Genomic DNA, 20589 nt, shown 5'->3' on the forward strand with positions numbered 1-20589 from the left:
GTGGGAAAAGCAGAGCAGCCGAGCAACCAGCGGCCTCCTCATGCATGGAGAGGTAATGTGAGGGAACGCTCCACACTGTCCTCCGTCCTCAACGAGAGAGACGAGCCAGCGGGATGCGGCGAGCACATCAAGATTCAAGCTCATTACCCCCGCACCTACGTGGATCGAATAGCAACTGTGACCAAAAAGGAGAAAAAAAGAGCCGCTAAATTAGGCCCCACTCGCAAGAAAGTGTGACATTGTGACTTTAGATGGAGAGAAGAGAGCGGAGAGAAAGATGGGGAGGGGATGTGTGGTGGGGGGGTAGCGCAGGAAAGCATTGTTGCGTGGCAACAGCTAAGCACATTTGCTAAATGAAATGAGAATGGATACTGTGAATCGAAATGTTCATTTACTTTGAGGATCGCTATTTTTCAAGGGGGGAAATGGCATGGATACGCCAGCTTCCTGGGGGGTAAACGATGAGCACGGGTGTTGACAAGGCTGTTTATGGCTCAGAAAAAGCAGTCCCAGGTCCAGACTGTCAGCGGAAAGCTAAAACTATTTGAAGAAGATGGCACAAAGTCAAAAGTTAAACAACACTTCACCTTCAGAAGAGCCCTTTATTTTAATGACAATGCAAATTGGAAAATCTAAAAGCGCTTTTATCAACATTAGAGGGTACTGTGTGAGCTGGATGCACAAACTAGACTGAGATGCACTGTTACTCTGAGGCTTTTCACTATGTTCATGCACCCAGTGATGTCAATGAAGGGGTTATCTTTGATCAGCTACAAAACATCAAGCCTAAACATGTGCATGCAATCGATGATTCTTAGAAATCTCAGATTCTTGTTTGCAAATGAGAACTGGTTGTCAAACTTTTTATCTGGTAAAATAAAGGACAAATAAATGAATAAATTTTTTAAAAAATGAAAGCAGCTGTAAAAGCACTGTAGCTTGCTCTTTTATAGAAGGTGGAGCAAATGGTAAGTTTGGATTTAGGCACTTGCAGAAGTATCATATGGTCAGAAGTCTTTAGGGCTAAAACAAAAAATAAAAAACGGCAACACCATAAAACTACAACAAGGGCACCTGATTTGCTTTCATCAAGTGCCCTTGTTGTAATGTCATCCAAATACCAAAATAAGGCTTAATATACTACTTTTAGGTCATGAAAGCCTCATGTGGAATTCCTAAGCAGGTACGCTACCTTTCAAAAGTATGGGGTCACCCAGACAATTTCATGTTTTCCATGAAAACTCACTTTTATTCATGTGCTAACATAATTACACAAGGGTTTTCTAATCGGCAGTTACTCTTTCAACACCATTAGCTAACACAATGTAGCATTAGAACACAGGAGTGATGGTTGCTGGAAATGTTCTTCTGTACCTCTATGGAGATATTCCATTAAAAATCAGCCGTTTCCATTCAGAGTAGTCATTTAGCACATTAAAAATGTCTAGACTGTATTTCTGATTAATTTAATGTCATCGTCCTTGAAAAAAAAAGCTTTTCTTTAAAAAATAAGGACATTTCTAAGTGACCTCAAACTTTTAAATGGTAGAGTATGTGTGTGTTTTGCGACTGAAGCCATGCATTTAGCTGACAAATTGTCATTATCATGTGTAATATCTAATTTTTCATGTGTTTTTTTTAATTTCATGTGTAATAAGTCATTATCATGTATATGATATTACTTCACTACGTCGGTGTCATTGCCAGTATTACTTCTAACCTTCTATCCCATAGTCTTATAGTAGGTTACTTACATTATTTTCAGTAATATATTGTGCTGTTATCTTAATGCTGTCCCACTAAGATCTGCATTTCCTAACGTTATGTAGTTTTGTTTCTGAACAATGTCTGGCAAAAGAATTTCTGTTGAGGTCAACTGTGACACAAAGCTGCTATGAAAACCTTCTACTGGAATTTTGATTTCTACTGTGAAAATTAGTTGATATTCCTAACACACTATCTCATTAATGTATCATCACGTAACTTCACTCAAGATGTTTTTGGGGGGTCTTTTTTGGTCCATTTTCAACGTCCACTATGACTAACACTCAGTCAGTGAGTTTCTTTCACAACCGACATTTTGACGAGTCAAAGGAGGGAAAGCACAGGAGTTAGTGCTGACATTAAAGATGTCTGTTCTAATGAAATGTCTCATTGAGCTACAGCAGGGAAAAGAGCCAGTATGCACAACACCAGGATATGCAGGAGCTAAAAAAGAGCAAGCTGTCATTACTGCTATTACACCTGTGATTACAAGTGCATTCCTGTCAAAGCTGCTACTGATATACATTAAGCCCAGAATACTGTGCTACACCGAATTTTGATTTATAGAGAACTTAAATTTGAACAGTTTCTTCTCCCTGGAAATTACATCAACAAGTGACAGAAAGCAGTATGACAGCTATTTCTATGTCATTTTTATGAAAAATGTCAAGTCCAGTAATCAGCTTCAAAGCCTGTATTTGCCACCACATCAATCAAATGCTATGTAAAACTACAAACAAGGTTTTTGCTTGTCTCCACTGGGATTTTGTTCCACTCTTTTGTGACGATCTCCAGGTTTTTGACATTGGATTCTTCTTTGTCATCACTCTGGTTTCTTGTTCTTCCACAGATTCTCGATGAGATTCAGAACTGGGCTCTTGGTGGGTCGCCCCAACAAGCTAATAGTGTTTTCTTTTTACCATTTCTTCACCACTTTGACTGTTTCAGATCATTGTCTAGTTGGAAGCTCCAATGCTGCCCAAGGACAAGTTTTTTCTGCAAATCACCTCATGTTCTCCTCCACAATCTTAATGTCTTTTCTCATAATGCCATTACCTTACAAAAAGTTGCCTGGCCCATTGCTTGAAAAAGCATCCCATTCCAAAACTATACTTTATCACTGGGATGTTTTTAGGGTTGAAAGTATCTCAGTCTGTCATGAAATGAAAGCCACGTCTGTGTGTACCAACAACCTAAGTTTTGTCTCACCTGACCACAGAACTGATGAACAAAAGCTTTCTTCTTTAATCAGTTGAGCTTTTGCAACATCTAGGAGAGCTTTTGTGTTCCTGTGTTGGAGTAGTTAAGTCCTTCTTCAACATCCATGGAGACCAGTCTTGTACAGTGTCTGCTGGTGGTGACATGTTGATTTATCAGGATGGTCTTGGCAGTGGTTCTTGGATACTTCTGGGCTTCTTGGAATTACCGTTCTTGTCAGCTCAGGGGTCATTTTGGCTTCCTAATATAACCTTTGAAATATAGCTTTAAGCTCACTAAGCTCTTTGGTTTTAGCCATAATTTAGAATTGACTTTTAACTGAGTAGAGAGTGACTGTATCAGCTGTTCTAGGTTTATAGTATAAAAGAATTCTTTACAACATGGTACCAGGAGCATTTGAAATCGCATAGAAGCTGCGTTTCCTTTAAAAAACTGACAGTTTCAGGGAGTATGAATAATGTTGTACAATCTTCTGTCACTTGTTTATGCCCTTTCCAACCAGAACAAACCTAGAGGTCAAATAAAAAACAATTTTAAACCCTAATAGTTTGAGATCAACTTTATATACCTGTTTATTAACACCAGCTCTCTACCAGCCTGTCCACAATGCGTTTGCCACTACACTACAGAAAACAGTTCATGCCTCGAATTCCGCCTCTGACTGTCTGTCTTCCTTTGAACCTACGCAGCAACTACAACAGCTGCGACAAGGCTTAGTATTTACAGCCCAATTAAAACCAGGAAATGTAAATTCGATGACAGTACGTCTAGATTCTGTCAAAGACACACTCCATTGATACACTGCATCCAGATGGACCTCAGTATCTCCAGTGACCACTTGAGTTTAGATTTCACTGCCCAGCTCGAATATGTGTAAGATCACCATCTCCAACTATTGCAATAAAGCTGATAAATGGTCTCTCCATGTACTTCTTATGGGCAGCCCTGCTACAATCTGCCAGCTCTATTAGAGGCAGTCTTGCAGACATTCAGGCAAATTGGTCTATGGCTCACTTCCATTGTATCTTCCATTGTATTTCAAAATAACACAAGGAAATGGCTTAAAGTACCAGAGAGGCAATGAGTCAACGCACTTGGCCAATCACTAATCATGCTGTCAAAAATAGACACACACCCAACAATGGGCCAAGTCATAGATGAGGTGTTGGCTTATGTGAATATTCATTTTCATCTTTTACTAGTGCACCTGTGTAGGTTTATTGATTGTATCATCGCAGCTACGATCACAAAAATGAAGTGAAAAGTGTTTAAATTTTGCATTCAGACTTCCTCTCATCTTCTGAGGAGGCCAGCTGGGGCCAATTGGCCAAAAACCCGGCTGGTCAGGACCACCGTGGGAGCCTGGTTCCTCGCTCTCCTTAACGAAGAACCATTAACAATCAAAGTCTTAACGGCCCTGCAGCTTAACGAGGGGACTTAACGAGCTTCTTAATGAAGCCCTGGCCATCATTACCACAGTGAGTGGTGGCAGCGTTGATTGAAAGCACTGCTCAGAGCCATTCTGAAGCAGGAGTGCCCAGCCTAAGGAAACCAAATCCATTTAAAGCTGACCTTTCACCCTTATCTGTTCACCCAAGATTAATAGGAAAGTGAAATAAGGAAATGTACTTAACCAGATAGAATGGCTTTGAAGATTTTATGGCGACAGAAGTGGAACAGCTTGGGAATCTTTCAGCCATCGTTTCATGCACAAAAATACACCAAACAATATTACATATAACACAACCGGCTATCACCATATTTCACATCCGCTTAACGTGAATTATATGACATCTCATAACTCCTGTATTTCATATCCCCCGATATACCATCAAATATATCAAGAGCCAAACAATATGAAGCCACTGGCCACAAAAGCCAAATTTACTCATGTGTCACCTCTGCTTGGAGAATGATATCAGACTGATAAGCTGCCATTCCCGTTTTCTTTGGTGCTGTTGTGTATGCAACACCCAGCCTCCCCAGACTCCTAAATCTCTTCAATTACTTATATTATCATAAGGTAATATGCTTATACTCATATACTCAATTCCACATTTATGCAATAACCATAAATCATGAAGCGAGGAGGAAAAGTACTCTCTGCCAACCTCTAAATCACTTAAATAACTAATATCCCATATACACAATTTCACATTTCTGCCACACAATAAATCATAAAAACACCAAGAAAATGTGCTTTTTTTCTACAGATGTGCATTAGCCTAATGAATGTGGATGTTTCCCCCCCAACAAATTCAGTGTGTGTCTGTGTGTGTGTGGCCTTCTGTGTTTATTCGAGGCTAAAACGGAGGTGAGGTTTACAGCAGCAGCAGAAATTACAGTGTGGAAAATCAACTGGCAGCTCACGTGAATTGCCAATAGGCATGCAGCAGCGGCAGCAAGGCAGGGCGCCGCTGAGCCCTGTGATTGGCAGCAGGGTTCAATTCCCCAAACACATCAGGCAAAGTTTGCAAGGGCACGCAGGCAGGTGCGAGAATATCCCCCGAGCTCCTCTAGAAGCCCGCGGAGGAGGGCGAAGCTATTTATCTTCTGTTTGGTCGACTTCAAAAGAGCCAGAGGCCTATAGAACAACCACAAGCTCCACCAGCCGGTCGTGGAGGTAAAGAGCCGGGGGCTGGGACCAAGCCAGCTCCGTCATATCAGCCAGGGGAGTGTCAAGAGGGGCAGAGGGGAGAGGGTCAGCCAATCGATTTGGAACAGGTCCACCAATTCAGAAAGATGTCTGAAGAAACGGGTCGATCGGGGGAAACGGTAGGAAAATTAATTTGGGACAGGGCCCATATGAGTTCATAGAGCCCATTTGAAGTGAAACTGCATCTCGTGGCCAGCTTACCTACCACTGCAATATCATTTGTTTTGCTCGAGGGTATGTGTAAGTGTTTGTGCGTGTGTGTTCGTGTCCACGAGTGTCTTACTGTACGTGACAGTTTTACCAACAGGCTTTCCAGGTGAGTTTGTGTGTGAGTGTGTGTGTGTGTGCTGGCCATGGTAACTTTATAGAAGGAGGTGTAATGACTCTGAGTCTCTCTCTGCCCTGGCTGAACCTCCACTTGGCACAGCTATAGCACAGAGTGGACGAGGAGCCAAGGCGTGACGAAGAATATGTGTGCTTGTGTTTCTGCCTGTATGTGTGTTAGTGTGTGTTTCTGCCTGTATGTGTGTTAGTGTGTGTTTCTGGCTGTATGTGTGTTAGTGTGTGCCTCTGAGCCGACAGGGACTGACCTGGAGAAAGAAGAAACAGTTGAAAGCAGGCCAGAAAGCGTGGGGCAGTTAATAGAGCACAGCACAAAGCGAAGGCCAACATCTACACAGCGACTCATAATTAAAGTCAACAACTCTCCGGGTTGGCTGTGATCAGCTCTGCCACCATCAGATGTCTTTGCACTCGCTCCCATCTGGAGAGCAATAGATCCCCATCTGGGCCTCAGGAGAGCGAGATATAAACACCTACACGCATATCCACAACACAAACAAGTCTGTGGACACAGGTTTAGCAGGCCTGCATGGTGTCTGTACAAATCCTAAAGAACAGGTACAGTCACGTAAACAGGCATGGGAATATATGGAAAACCTATTTTGACCTATTTTGAAACAGTGTCTACAGATAAAGATGACATACTTGAACAAAGCACAAAGAAATAAGCCTTTAAACATATAAGTTTGACCAAAAAAAAACAATAGATCTAATATTCTTTAATGCTTCTAGGATTACCACAACCTGGATGACTGAGAATCAACATAGACTTCTTGTAGGCATCTCTGACATCGGATTGACTGTTTTCTGGCATATACTGCTCTTTTAAAATCCCCCCAAAACATTTCAATTGGATTTAAGCCTTGGTTTGTTCTATTTTCTTGACTATATCGGTCCATAATCCTCCATTTCTTCCACTTTGGCCTTTCCTTTGTGGATTTGTTCATGTGCTTAGCTACCTAAGTGCTAAAACAAAGGCAACTGGACTTGCTTGAGGATCTTGCCGACATTTAATGTGGAGTTCCATGCATTTAACCTCTGGTAGCGCCATTAGCAATTTTCGGACCATTGGCTTCACATTATCTTCAAGCACACTATGATATGATGCAGATATCACAGTTGCATCAATGGCCGCAAGCTGTCCAGTTCCTGAGGCAGTGAGGCAACCCCAAACCACAACATTTAGCTTAGTAGCTTTGCTCCATTGTTCTCTTTGGGCAGCAAAGGCTTTTTTCTGGCACGAATCCCGTACAGGTCAAATGTGTGCAAACTCTTTGTGATTGTAGACGCAGCGCTTTGACACCAACAGTTGTAGAGTAACCTGCAGTTCTGTGTTCTTTGTTGCAATAGACGGTCTGCTCTTGGGTTGAATTTGTATCCGGAAGATGTAAATTTAATTTGATGTATTTGAAGGTCTGATTAATGTTTTTTTATGTAAATTATGAAAATGACTACAAAATGTTCATTTTATGTGTTATTTGTTTTGATTACATCATCTTTATTAGTATGCAGTGTTTCAAAGAGGATCAAATGTTTGGTTGTGTAAATCTGTCAAAAAAGCCAGCAGTTTCCATTAGAAGTGCTTATTTTTTAATATGACTGTAAGCAACTGCATATAAATGATCTCAAAACACATCATGTTGGAAAAGGCATCGTATTTTATGTGTCCAGATTCATGACTAATATGAAGATGTTTCCTCAAATGAAATTTTGTTATAAATTCATTTGATAGATTTAGTCGAATCAATGCTTTGAATATCTCCTCATTCAACACAGTTTTTTCATGGTTGCTGCAAATTCTTTTACTATTTATACAAATCATTTCAATGAAAAGCTACTAAACGAGCTGTTATTACCAATGTCATACAAAAAAGCAAGCCAGAGACTAGCCAGAGATAAGCAGAAAGCTGAATTATATCTGATTATGTTGGAGCCTGATCAGGTCAGATTAGATCACAGACAGATCAAATATGTGACAATCTGTCAGAACTAAACAAAATCATGATGCCAGAGTTGTGTAACAAGGGGTTGTCAGACACTGGAGGGGAAATAAAACGGAACTTTAAAATTTGCGTACACACTTTCATAAATGAATGATCAGATCAACGAAAGTAAATTACAACTCAGGTCTTACTGCCATAATTTTGGCTTCAATTCCTCAAGGTGACAATAACATTGAAAATAGCTCTAATGCTAAAAGTGACACAAGTGGTCTGACGCATTTTAGTCAAACCAGAAAAAAACCCCACAAAAGTAACACTGTCTAAGCAGTGCTTTCACTCAAAAATCTTGTTGTATTGTAATGCATTCTCAATCAGGTTTTGAGGGAAACCTGTTTTCTGACAGAAATATATTTCACAGCAACCAATCTTTGCCACACGCTTCACTGTTGTTCTGTCTCAGACAAACAATCATAGATGGAGCAGGATTCCTCACCCCAGTAGCACAGAATAGGGAGGAGAAGCTTCAAATACGTTGTAGAAAGGGTATATTTTAACCTGAACTGTGATATTTTCCTAAACCTAACCAAATAATTCTGGTACCTAAACTAAATCAAGCTTCTAACAAATAGTTATCATTGTGATTGTGTGTCACAGTTTTACCTTTTGAGGTTGTTTCAAATTAAAATTATGTTCCTTTCCAAATGTAAATGAGAAAGCAGTTTAATTGTGCACAAATACAATTTTGGGGAAACAAGGTTGATCATTTGCATATTAAGTGTGTGATTCAACATTGCCCTAATATATGTTCAGCACAATGTAATGAGGAATTATTACCAACATTTCAGGTGCATGCAACTGTGATTTTACCTCCAAATAAGGCAGATTAGATAATATTGTCTTATTTACATGCTGTCACATCATTTTGCTGCCTGTTTTTTGCCACATCAGACTAGCAACGATTATTTTGTGAGCACAGCATTATCGTAACCGAACGATGAAAGCAAGACAAGTTATAATTATCGTTAACTTTAAGCCATAATTCCAATAAAGCCCATAATTGTCAAGATGTGAAACACCCTCCGCCGCGCTCATAGAAGCCATTAGGACAACATAAAACAACCACAACCATAAAAAGTATGCAAATGCCGTTTCACCCAGGTGTGACGCAAACATTCATGCAAATGTATGTGCTCTCGTTCCACTGCCCCGTTCTCCTCTCTAAACAATCCAGACGCATGGGAAAAACACACACACTTTCCAATTATGCAGAGGCAGTCGAACATAAACCCCCCACAGAAACAGAAGCAGAAAACAGCCAGCCTCTCAGGAGCACTTGTGACTTCACAAGACAGACCCTCACACTGTGACAAGTTTTAAATTCCGTCTGAACTTTCAATCAAACCCATTCTAGCAGCGAGTGCAGGGGAGAAATTCCCTTTTGTTCTGCGCTCACAGTAAAATGTCAGACGGCACTGAAAACAGTCTCCTCTGGCTCCCTGTCTGTTTGTCTTACAGCCAGACGCGGCTTAAACACGTCACGAGGAGCGGCAGTTAATTGTTTAGCATCGACCCGCCATTGATTCGGCATTGAAGTTTGGTTAGCGTCGATTTCCTCTTTAATTCGGTTGTGGTGTGGACACGCTGCCCTGTTCTTGTTTGATCTAATTCCGTCTGTCCCTGGAGGGCATGCTGTGTGGCCTCCTCATCAACACACACAATCACACAATCACACAAGTGCAAAATCTCCCTCAGTCACACACACTTCCTCCCACTCGCACACTTCCTAATAGAACATTCATTATTCATCATTATTAGACTTTTCCTTTAGCACCATAAGCTGTTCAATGCATCAAGCTACTGTTCTCTTCCTCCGCAATACATTATTCAGGACAAAACTGTGCTTTTAGCCTCAGAGTATGCAAATCCCACTTTTGATTATCATAATCAGCTGATGTATGAGAGGCAGTGTTGTGTGTGTGTGTGTGTGTGTGTGTGGCGGCCAGTCGGATGATTGTTTGTGTTTTATTGCTTCGGCGCTCCACTCTGGTGGTGTATACTTCACATCATATTTTTAGCCGAGGGAGACGAGCTCGGAAAAGGCCACTGGAGGCCTAACTCACTGCTGTACATTTAAAGGGCAAATCGCCCACATATATGCCACCGCGTGCCACTGCCAAGAGGAATGGCTTTTGCCACTGGGAACCAAAAGTCTGTGTGCGTTTGTGTATGCCTGTAAAGCATGAAAAATGTGCAATAATGAAAGGGAATTTGAAGCTCTGTTTGTTACTTTGTTGTTGGCACTGAGATTGTGTAAAGAATTATGGATGACTGCATCTAAATTAAGAAAAAACAGGCAATGTAGTGTAAATACATTCCATAATATATTATTTGCGAATCACATTGCATGCTCAGGGGTTTCAAATCGTGTGTGGCGTCCTCAAACAGCCTTCTGCTCTATTATATCATAAAAATGTACACACAGTATATAATGTATGCTTTATTAATACAGTGTGTCACCGTAGTTGAATTAGCTCAGCATGTGTGTTTGTGCTGACATGCCTCTCGGGACGCATTAAAAAATGAACTTGCATGCCTCCATGTGTCAGAAGATTCCCTCTCCTCTGTCGCCGCCTCCCATCTGCTGCTACCTAACACCGGCTCGCCCTGCTCCCAGTCGGCCTCCTGCTCGCCTCACGCTGACCACACTCTCTTCTTCTGACATGCCCTCGCCACGCGCTTCCTCACCTCTGTAACCCAGCCGTTTCATTTTCTCCACTTGTCTCCGCTGCCCACACCAGCTGTGCCGCACAGATAATAAAGAATAAGCATCGAAAGAAATCAATGTTTTTATGAGAAAGCCTCAGTAAACCACACCAAGTGAAATAATTCATTTAGCTTTTACCGTAAATCAAGCTTTCAAGCTTCAAATGAACCCAATCTTATTTGCCAATAACAACATTTATTTCATTGTCGTACGAGCAACGCAGCTTTTCAATCGATCGGCTGGTCAACTGGAATATCCCAACCTGGTCACACTGTCATGACATGTTGCACAGAGATGGTCACCAGTTCAGTGACTCCAGGATATGTTTTTTTTTTGCAAATACTTGCAAAACCAATGATGCTGCCATCAGCCTCATTTGCTGTGTTTTGTGCTTAGTGTTGATTAGAAACAGTCGTACCAAGAGCGAGTAAAGCATCAGCTGTTTACACTGAGGTGACCACTGTCAGGGGACATTATCAGAGCAACATATTCTGAAAGGGTCTGAACTGTTTTTTCTTCATTTCTCCCACAACTACAACAGTAGCATATTGTTGGAAAAAGTGATGCTTGAGGGCTAATTATCTTATTATACCATACATGATATTTTAATTTTCATTTCAATTCAATTTTATTTATATAGCGCAAATTCACAACATATGTCATCTCACAACGCTTAGTAAATATATCAGTCATACACCAAACCAGAACTTTTACTTGATACTTTAACTACATTTTTCTGCTGCTACTTAAGTACTTTTACTTAAGTAGGATTTTTCATGAGTGACCTTTACTTAAAATGGAGTAGTTTTATGTTACTGAATTGGCAGTTTGACTGAACTAAAGGATCTGTTTGTTCTTCCATTAAAGGTGAGGATTTCAGTCTGTAAGTCTTTAAGTCACAGCATGACTTGAGCTGGAACTCCAATCAAGCTGTTTCTCTAAACTTAATTACGTTGTTATTCTAACTCAGATCATTTCCATGTATAACCAGGTTGCTTTTGTGCATGAAACCTAGCCAGAACTTTGCTATCCTCTTCTCACATCATTTCATTTCCACATTGATTTGCAGCAGTTTTGAAAGGAACAAACAAATGATGATGTGTTATTGCTGTGTCCTGTCTGACAGCAGGGACAAATTGCATGTTTTGTTGTTCATTTTGGAAGACTGAAGCCTAATTAGAGCATATTTGCATGCTAAACTAAGACAGTGAGCGTGCTTAACGTCAATATAGCATAGTTATTACAAGCATATTTGGACGGCTAGCCACATAACGACCACAATCAATATTAGATTTGTTACAACTTCTAAGAATCAGAAATGAGCTCGAAACCTAAACATTTAACAATCTTACATTTCATTTCCTTTAACAGAGCCAGACTGATATGTCAATCAGCCGATACTATCAGCTGATATTTCCAGTGTCCATGTTGAGTCTTTTGTGACAATAGCAACTTTTAAAAAAATTTTTACTCTTCTTTTAAAGAACACAATACAGAAAAGGATGCTTGGTATAACTTAGAAATTGTGCTATCACAAATTTGGTTTGCAATCTTGTTGACAATACTCTCAGCACCGTCCGCAGCACATGTAGCAGAGTACGTATCACAGCTGAGCAGATGGTGGTGCGGAGTCAAGTGGTGTCATCATATCAAGTTGATTATTAGTTTGTTAAACACATTGCCAGAAAGTTCAACAATAACCCCATAATTTTCCTTTTTCAGTGTCTCTCAATCATATACAGGAAGTCCTCGACTTATGACGAAGTTTTGTTCCTACTGATCTACGGAAGTCGATTTTTTCCATAAGTTGGAACTCTGACGAAAATGTAAACAAAGCCATTAGGTGCGGAAAAATCATGAATACCAATGACTTTCATGCATGTATGAATCATTTTACTAGAAAATAACAGAATGTTGTAACGGACTGATATTGTTGTTGATGTTGAGGTTTCAATGTTTATTGTTCAGTTCAAGATTTACCTAATGTCAGTGAACATGTCATGTTTAGTTAGCTCACCTCTGATTGGCTCAGAGTCAGCAGGAGTGTGTGGGCCGAGTGAGAGAGAGCTAAGACCAGCAGCTAATTCTGGAGCTATGTTATAGGTTTTTTGTAGTTATTTTGGCGTTGGCTACGGCCCACAGTAGCCTGTGTGAAGGTTCAATAATTGACTAGAGAACGGGATAAAGTTTCACTCATTCATCACAGAGGGACGCTACAATATGTTGCACTGTTTCTACAACTTGATCGATGTTCGTTCGGTGTTTCACCCTGTTCTGAGCATTTTATTATATCTACTTTAACTTCTGTGGAGATGGTTTTCCTTTTCTTCAAAGCACTGCCATCAGAAGAGTCTGACTTATGCTTGGGACCCATAACGAAGGGCAAAAAGTTGGCGAATGTAGCACAATTCAAGGGGGCGTACAACCTGCGAATGTAAACAAAGCCTTCCTATACTGCCGTGTCAACTAGTTCCACGTAATCAGTTCTGACATAAGGACAAAACGCCATGGGTCGATGACATTGTAAACCAAGGACCCCATGTATACGTAAAGAAAACTGGCTAATATATTGATATCTGAATTTTTTTACTTGGTAAAATCTGAAATCAGCATCATCCCTAAAAAATTCATTATTAGTTGGACTCTATTCTTTACAACAAGCATTAAAGATTCCCAGCTGTGCTTGAGTGTCTGGACTCTAGTTTGGCACAAGATAACAATAATTAATTTTACTTTAGGTCAAAAAAGGTGACTGGTTCAGACAAACGTGCCCTGTTATGTAACCGAGTAGAAATTTATGCTCTGATTAAGTTTACCAAGATTACCCACTTTGCTGCATTTAGTTTGAGAATCTAATCCAAGAAAGCTGAAGCTCAAAGCACAGAAACTTACCCAACAACCTAATTTACAACAGAATTAAAGTTAACATGGCAGTGCTCCACACTGATTACTGCAAATGCCTCAGTATTTTTGACTGAATGCTTTAATATTGGAAACGTGTTCATGTTATGGGTATAATAGTGCAAAATACAAGTTGAGATTGGACATAAATTCATAATAAACCGTAATGTGGACAACTGGCCGCTGCTCATTGAATTCAGTTACAGCAAACATGTTCATAACAGGGTTAGTCGTGTCACCTGGCAGTATTTTCCTCCCTCTTTGCTGCTTTCTGTCTGTCATGTGACTTCTGGTCTTCTTCGGCCTCCCCTGCCCTCGGCTCCTTCACTCCCAGCCCCTTCAGGGCCACCGGGAGAAGTGGGGTGCACAGTCCGGGCCAAAGCATAAATATTAGCTCAAGGTCACGGTCAAAGAGCTCACACTGGGCGATGCATAATCATGAATTCGACTCCTGCACAGCCTCTTCGCTTCACACACCGTCTACGTCACACCAGCCCAACGCTTAAACGCTCGCTGTGTTTCTCACCACTGACACGGTGCTCCTTGATGGGCTAACCTCAGGCGACGAAACGGCTCCAACTCCAATTTGTGCTTTATTTCATGTTATTTTATTACCTCGGGTGGTTAGAGGTTACGCACACACACACACACACGCACATTTCCAGGGTTATCTACAAATGCATTTTCATATTAAGTTGAAAATGGTGTAGATGTATTCTAAGAGGTTCATGTAGTCTCACAGATAAAAATACTGCCATCCTCATATCCGGGAGAACGAGGCTTTAAATTCAGATACTTGCTTTGCTGATTTGTTCGACATTATCCCGAGATGAAACACAGGCGTAAAGAGAGAAGGGAGATTGGAAGTAAAGGAGAGAAAGACCCACTGTGTTTCCTTTGAATTCCATCTTTAATAGACTCCACGGTTTCTCCTCTTCTCTTCCTCTTCTCTTCCCCCTCATAAGCTTGTTCCTTCAGTCATCCCGTCTATTATTTTCTCTATGTGATCCTGCACCCACTCAGCACAGAAACACATTTAAATGTGGCCTCCACAGGGGCTTGCAATAAAATGGTATTTAACTGCTTTCTCAATTCTCTCCCTCTCTTTCCCCGACTCTCTTGTATTTTCCTTCGTGTAAACCTGGCACGTCCCTGCGCTGATGGCCTGGATTCCCGGCTGCCTCTTTTCATAACCTTCTCTTTCTCTGCAGTCTGTCTTTCTCCGACTTGCTTCGGGCTTCGATGGGCTGTGAGGTCAGCTTTAGAAACGTGTGTGATCTACCAGTCCTTCCCCTCCTCTCTCTTTTTTCTCTTTAACCGTCTAACACATTCTTCCCTTCTGCCAGTTGTAAACCATTAACCTTTCCTCACTTTGCACCACTCTCAGGTTTTTTTTCTCTTCTCGCCCTTCTGCTCTGTATATCACCGTGCCATTAACACTGGCCTCGCTGTATCGTACATCTCCTTTCCTTTTTAACCCCTCTCTCTGTTCTCTTTTCTCCTTTTTCTCTCACATCATCCCATCTCTATCCTGCATTGTAATCTCGCTCTCCTCTGCCTTGTTATCTCCTCCTTCTCTTCTCCCTCATTCCTGCACTGTAGTCACTCTCTAATTGCTGTCTCACTCCTGCTGTGTTCGGACCCGGAGGCTAAATGATTTCTACAGGGAGAGTAAGAGTGGAAGCGCACAAAAACACAGAGCTGTTTGCAAAGAGGGTTTTTTTATTATTATTATTGATGATTTCCTTGTTGGGAGGTGTGTGTTAGTCTTGGCCCTCCTATTGGCACCATCACACTCTTGTTATTTGTTACGTTTTGTCTGTTTGGCTCCATGCCTCCTTCCTCTTGCCCTCCTCCTTCAGTTTCAGGAGGGACTCTTTTATCTGACTAGTGTTATTTATAACTTGCAAGGTTTCTGTGTTTTGTGATGTGTTTGTGTACCAACACAGTGTGGATTTTAACCCATTTTTGACGCAAATATGTATTTAGAATCTACAAGTGTTTGTGTGCTTTTCACTTCCACAGATGTCAGAGGAGAGAATTTAAAAATAAACAGCAGTGAAAGAGGTGAGCACATATTTTATAATTAAGTGCATGTAGGAATAGCACAGTGTCAAAATACTGCATCATGAATAAAACTGAAAAATTAGACTGTTGATAGAAGTGCCAGTAAACTATTTGTAACATGTGCTTTAAATCTGACAAGTTGAGTTCTAATTTCATCCAGTGCAACGCTTTCTGTGTGTGCAGACCAGGGGTGGAGCTAAAGGTGGCCATGTCCCCCTCATGTTAAATTCCGGCCACCCCACACAACTGATAGTGAAGCATATTATATCCAGTTCTTCTGTAATTTACATTTAAATAACATCGATTAACCCCCTGAACTCCCAACCCCACCAGAAAGTTTGAAAGGCACATAATTTTTTAAATACAGTGATCCCTCGTCTATTGGGGGGTTACATTCGTTTTTGTGATTTAAGTCAGTCTAGTTAGTTTGGTTAAGTGTTATGTTGTCAGGACCGTGAGTGTGAAGTGTAGTGGTTTGATGACTTCCTGCCACATTTCTAAGTTACACTCAGTGTGTGTCAAAATAAAAGCATCTGCCAGTTGTAGAGTGCATAAAATGCAGACATTCTTTCTCCAGTGTCATTCTTCAGTGCAGCTCGTCACAGTAATACACATAAAAAGCATCTATACACCACAACATCCCGCGGTATAGTGAAAAATCCACGATACCAAATGCAATTTAAAAATCCATGATACAGTGAAACCGCGAAAAGTGAACCGCCATATGGCGAGGGACCATTGTATTGCCAAACTCTAACTAATAAACCAGTTGCAAGAAACTGTAACACCAGGAAGAACCATTGGTCCATGAAGTAATCATGTTACTTTCTCCATAGGGAAAAACAACCAAATCTAAGCTAAAAATTGGGATATTTGATCAAAATGACTATTATCGATGACTTATTTTTTTAAAAATCCAAAAATAAACCAAATTCTGTAAAAAAAAAAAAAAAAAAATTAAAAAAAAAAAAAAACAATCTCTGCAGCCATTAGTAGCTCAGCTGCAACCAGCGTGACAACGTGATTCAGAGACTTCTTGGTTGAACTGCAGGTTGTGTTTTAACAGAACAGATTAAAGCCTGCTTGGAGACAAATTGAAAATGTAAACAGTAAACAATCTTTAGTTTGTACAACTGCTATTTTCTTCCATTTTTGGCAACAATATCGTGCACTTGGACAAATGTCGTACATGTTAACTTCTGTTTTTTTTTTCATTTTTCCAAAAATGAATAATCAAAGAAATTCACATTCCATTTTTTCTTTTATTTTAATGATTTGTGGCATTATACATTTTTTACACTGAGGTGCACTGACAGCTCACCTGACTGACTGTTCACCCCAACGGCTAAAGACCTTGATGGTTCCAGCTCATGGCGATTTTCTGTATATCAAACCCTCTCTCTTTCTCACTTTGCTGTGTCTCTGCAATATCGCTCTCAGAAAAAATAAAATAAGAAAAAATGCTTGAAAAAAACACTGTGATGCTGCACAATAGAGATCTTTGAGTTCTCTGCTTTCAGCCGTGGTTGTGCTGTTTTCTTAGGGTGTAGAACTTTATATTCAACCCCAAAAATCAACAAAATCAACCCCGAGCAAGTAAAAATGTGACAGAAAAAAAACCACCCAGAAATAGCTTGGAGTTTAGAGGGTTAAAAACAGCACAACTTGGGCAATCCCTCTAGTTTTTGTTTTTTTTAATCCGTTGCACAAAAAGCTCATTATGTACGTTATATATGAGTCCCCATGGTGTACTTCTACATGGCAGTCATGTCTGCATAAGTGAGCGATAAAAGTAAGTGACCAGTAAAGCTATTTGGCCTACAGAGATTTGCCAAGCAGAAAAAAATAATAATGAGATATCAGTTCCTGTACCACCATAAAGTGAGTAATGGTCTCAGCCTGGTCACAACTATAAAAACTGTCTGACTCATTTGAATCCAGTGTGAAGAACTCTGCCACTGAAAATGTAAACAAAAATGTATCTAATAAGTGCAAATACATTAAATCACTCTACGCATGCCGTAAATAGAGGTCATATTAAATTTCATCCCCATAGCTTTTGTTCTGTGAAATGCAAGTAGTGGAGTATAAAGCAACATGAAAGAGAAATACTACTTCAGTAAACTGCCGTTGAGTAAATGCACTTAGTTATTTTCAGCCACTAGCTGGTAGCTAATTACAAGAAGGCTTTGCTAGAGTGAGCATTAGAGAAAAACATGCACACCAGCACTCAACTTCCTCTGACAACCTCCTTCTCGTCCTTGCATCACACTTGATGGTTTCCTACGAGCGCTTCTGCAATATCGCATTTGCGCACGTTGCACCCAGAGGCGCTGCACAGAGGAGCAGGACTTATCAATAACAGAACGGTCAGTAACTGGCTTATTTATATATCTTTAGATGCCCTCAGGCAGGGGGAATCTTTTAACCGCATTTTGCTGAGCAATTTTCTTCAGCGAATGTTAATGAATGGTTCAGCATAATGAGAATGCTAAGTATACGCTACTGTGGGAATTGATCACTATTGTTTCACGTGTCAGAAGCAGAAATGATTTAATTAGTGCTTCACATTGATGTCTATATGTTATATACTATTCTTCCTGAGATGGTGGCTTCATGTGCGGAAAATAATGTGAAATCCAGACATATTTCATTAACGATGAATTATGCATGCTCATGATGATGTTAATGATATGCTAATGATGATGATCGCCTAGGTCCATTTCCTGTTGCGATGGCGCATTAGATATGCACATTCCCCCAACGTGCCAGGTAGCTCGCGCACTTAAGTTGTTATAAAAGGTGAGATAGGCCAAGATGGAATTTCCTAACAGAAAGGAAGAAACCGCTATATGTCACGTTTTTTCCCCACGCGAGGAGTTAGGGAGTTTGCATTTCAAGAGCAGAGTCAGGGGAGAAGAAAAGCTAATCAGAAAGGAGTGTTTTTTTTTTTAATCCCAGCTCTGCTGAGGCGCCTTTTCTCCTCAAGAAAAATCTGTGTTTCTTTCACACTGCCTCTGCAATCACTTGAAACCCCATTACAGACCATGTGACAGCATCAATTAAATTCACAATCATGGGGCAGAGACACTCCAGCGTGAGAAAATAGTAGTAACAACGCCTGTGTTGTGCAAGTGTGTGAGCGTGTGTGCATGTGTGTGTTTGTGTGTGAGTGAGTGTAAGACAGAGATAAAGAGAGCGAGCGTGTTGATAGAGAGCACAAAACTGAGTCAGACAATTCTCTGCTGAAAATGTTTTGTGCCCTTTTCGGCAACTCTTGCGAACCTGAACAACTCTCCAAAAACAAGATGCCACAGTCAACAAAAACTTAGATCTCTAACAGTATGAAAACGTGTCAAGGGTCAATACAGCAACAGCGGACTGGCAGCAGGTGGTTCACCGGCTGCTCTTCTCTAAATTTAATAAGAGATTATCTGTTTTTTTGATAGCACTTCTGAGAGTTTTAAATCAGAGGAAGTGCTTATAAATTTCCATGGAGAATTACACTGAGGGTGCTGCGTCCACAAAGTTGCTCCCTAATTCATTTTCAGTTTAGCAGCAGAGCCTTTGTCTCCCATTGACATCGCAGATTACAGTGTTGGCTCTTGTTTCCAGCTTTAGTGAAGATTTATTCTGACTAAACTGTCCGAGATCACACACACGCGCGTGCAAAAAAAACCCTGGCATGAATCAATGTTAGAAGGCGGATTTTTATAGAGAGCCTACAGTTAACTGCACAACCCCACCTTCGGATGATTGGTGTCTAAGTGTGCACGAAGACTGTATAGCTGACTTTAGGCGAGACACGTGTTGTGAGTCAACGGGCAACAGTGTTTGCAGCTGACTCAGCCTGATTTTGGACTGTGCTAGATCTGGCAGGCGGAGCTGCTGTGGCCTATACAGTCAATTTCTTCACACTCTCCACTATAGCTCTCTCCATTAAAGCACAATCTGTGGCCCGATAGAGTAAAAAAAAAAAAACAAGGCAGCATGTCCACATTGATCTCTCTACCTATAGTGCCGGCCTACACTGAAGCAGAGCAGGAGATTAAAAATTCATAAGCGTATTAAAATCTATAAGAGCATTATTCATGTGTGTGCCGTCACTGTCTAATACAGTAGGGTACTAATCATACGAATCTCTAACCCAGCACACACACACACACACACACACACACACAAATACAGTCACAATAGCATTCTGGGTGTACTCCAAGTGTCAGCGCTATCATATGGGCATGTGTGTGTGGTCTGGCATTGTTCCCTCCTTGAGTCCCATACAATGTGCTGGCATAAATACCTGCTTGACACAGCAGATTGGCACTAATGGCTTTACACGCAGTGCCATCTGTAAGCTGGACCGTTGGCTCTTGCATCTTCTCCGCGCCCACTAACAGTGTTTCATAGCATTCACTTCAGCTCTCCATCAGTCATAGCACAAAGGCAAAAACAGCCAAATTAAATGTTGGCTTAACATCAGGGAGGTTGCACATAAAGCCTGCAGGGTCCTGCCCATCTGTGTGCACCTGCATATTAAAACCTAAAAACACAAAGCAATTTGGGCCTTTTTTATCTATCAAGTGCGAGGCGCCTCCCGCTGGGTCGGAGCTCTTAAACACCAGCCCAACTTTGAGCACTCACACATCCACACACCAACTTCTTACTCTGTGGCTTCCAACAGCCTGCAGCAGTCACACAGGGATCATTACTATTCATTTGCTCAGCAAACTGGCCACACAGGCTTATAAATTAGCTCATCTACCGCAGCTGGGTACTGAGACAGTTGGCGCATGCTGAGGGCTGAGAGCGTAGCCATTACAGCGCAGAGCTCCGAGACACCTTCTGTCCAGCCAACGTGACCTCCCACACGCTCATCTGCTCACCCTTTCAAAGAAGAGGGGAGGGTGTGTGCCGTGCCCCGTCAATGATTCTAA

The 20589-nt window shown here is 41.0% G+C and overlaps 1 protein-coding gene across 4 annotated transcripts in view; it reads right to left on the reverse strand.

Moving 5' to 3' along the window:
• LOC111584813 (uncharacterized) overlaps positions 1–20589 on the reverse strand; it is a 174139-nt gene that overhangs the window by 93508 nt on the left and 60042 nt on the right. The gene's annotated exons all lie outside the window — the stretch shown is intronic.

The sequence above is a fragment of the Amphiprion ocellaris genome, chromosome 10, assembly GCF_022539595.1.
Source record: "Amphiprion ocellaris isolate individual 3 ecotype Okinawa chromosome 10, ASM2253959v1, whole genome shotgun sequence".
Lineage (NCBI taxonomy): Eukaryota > Metazoa > Chordata > Actinopteri > Pomacentridae > Amphiprion > Amphiprion ocellaris.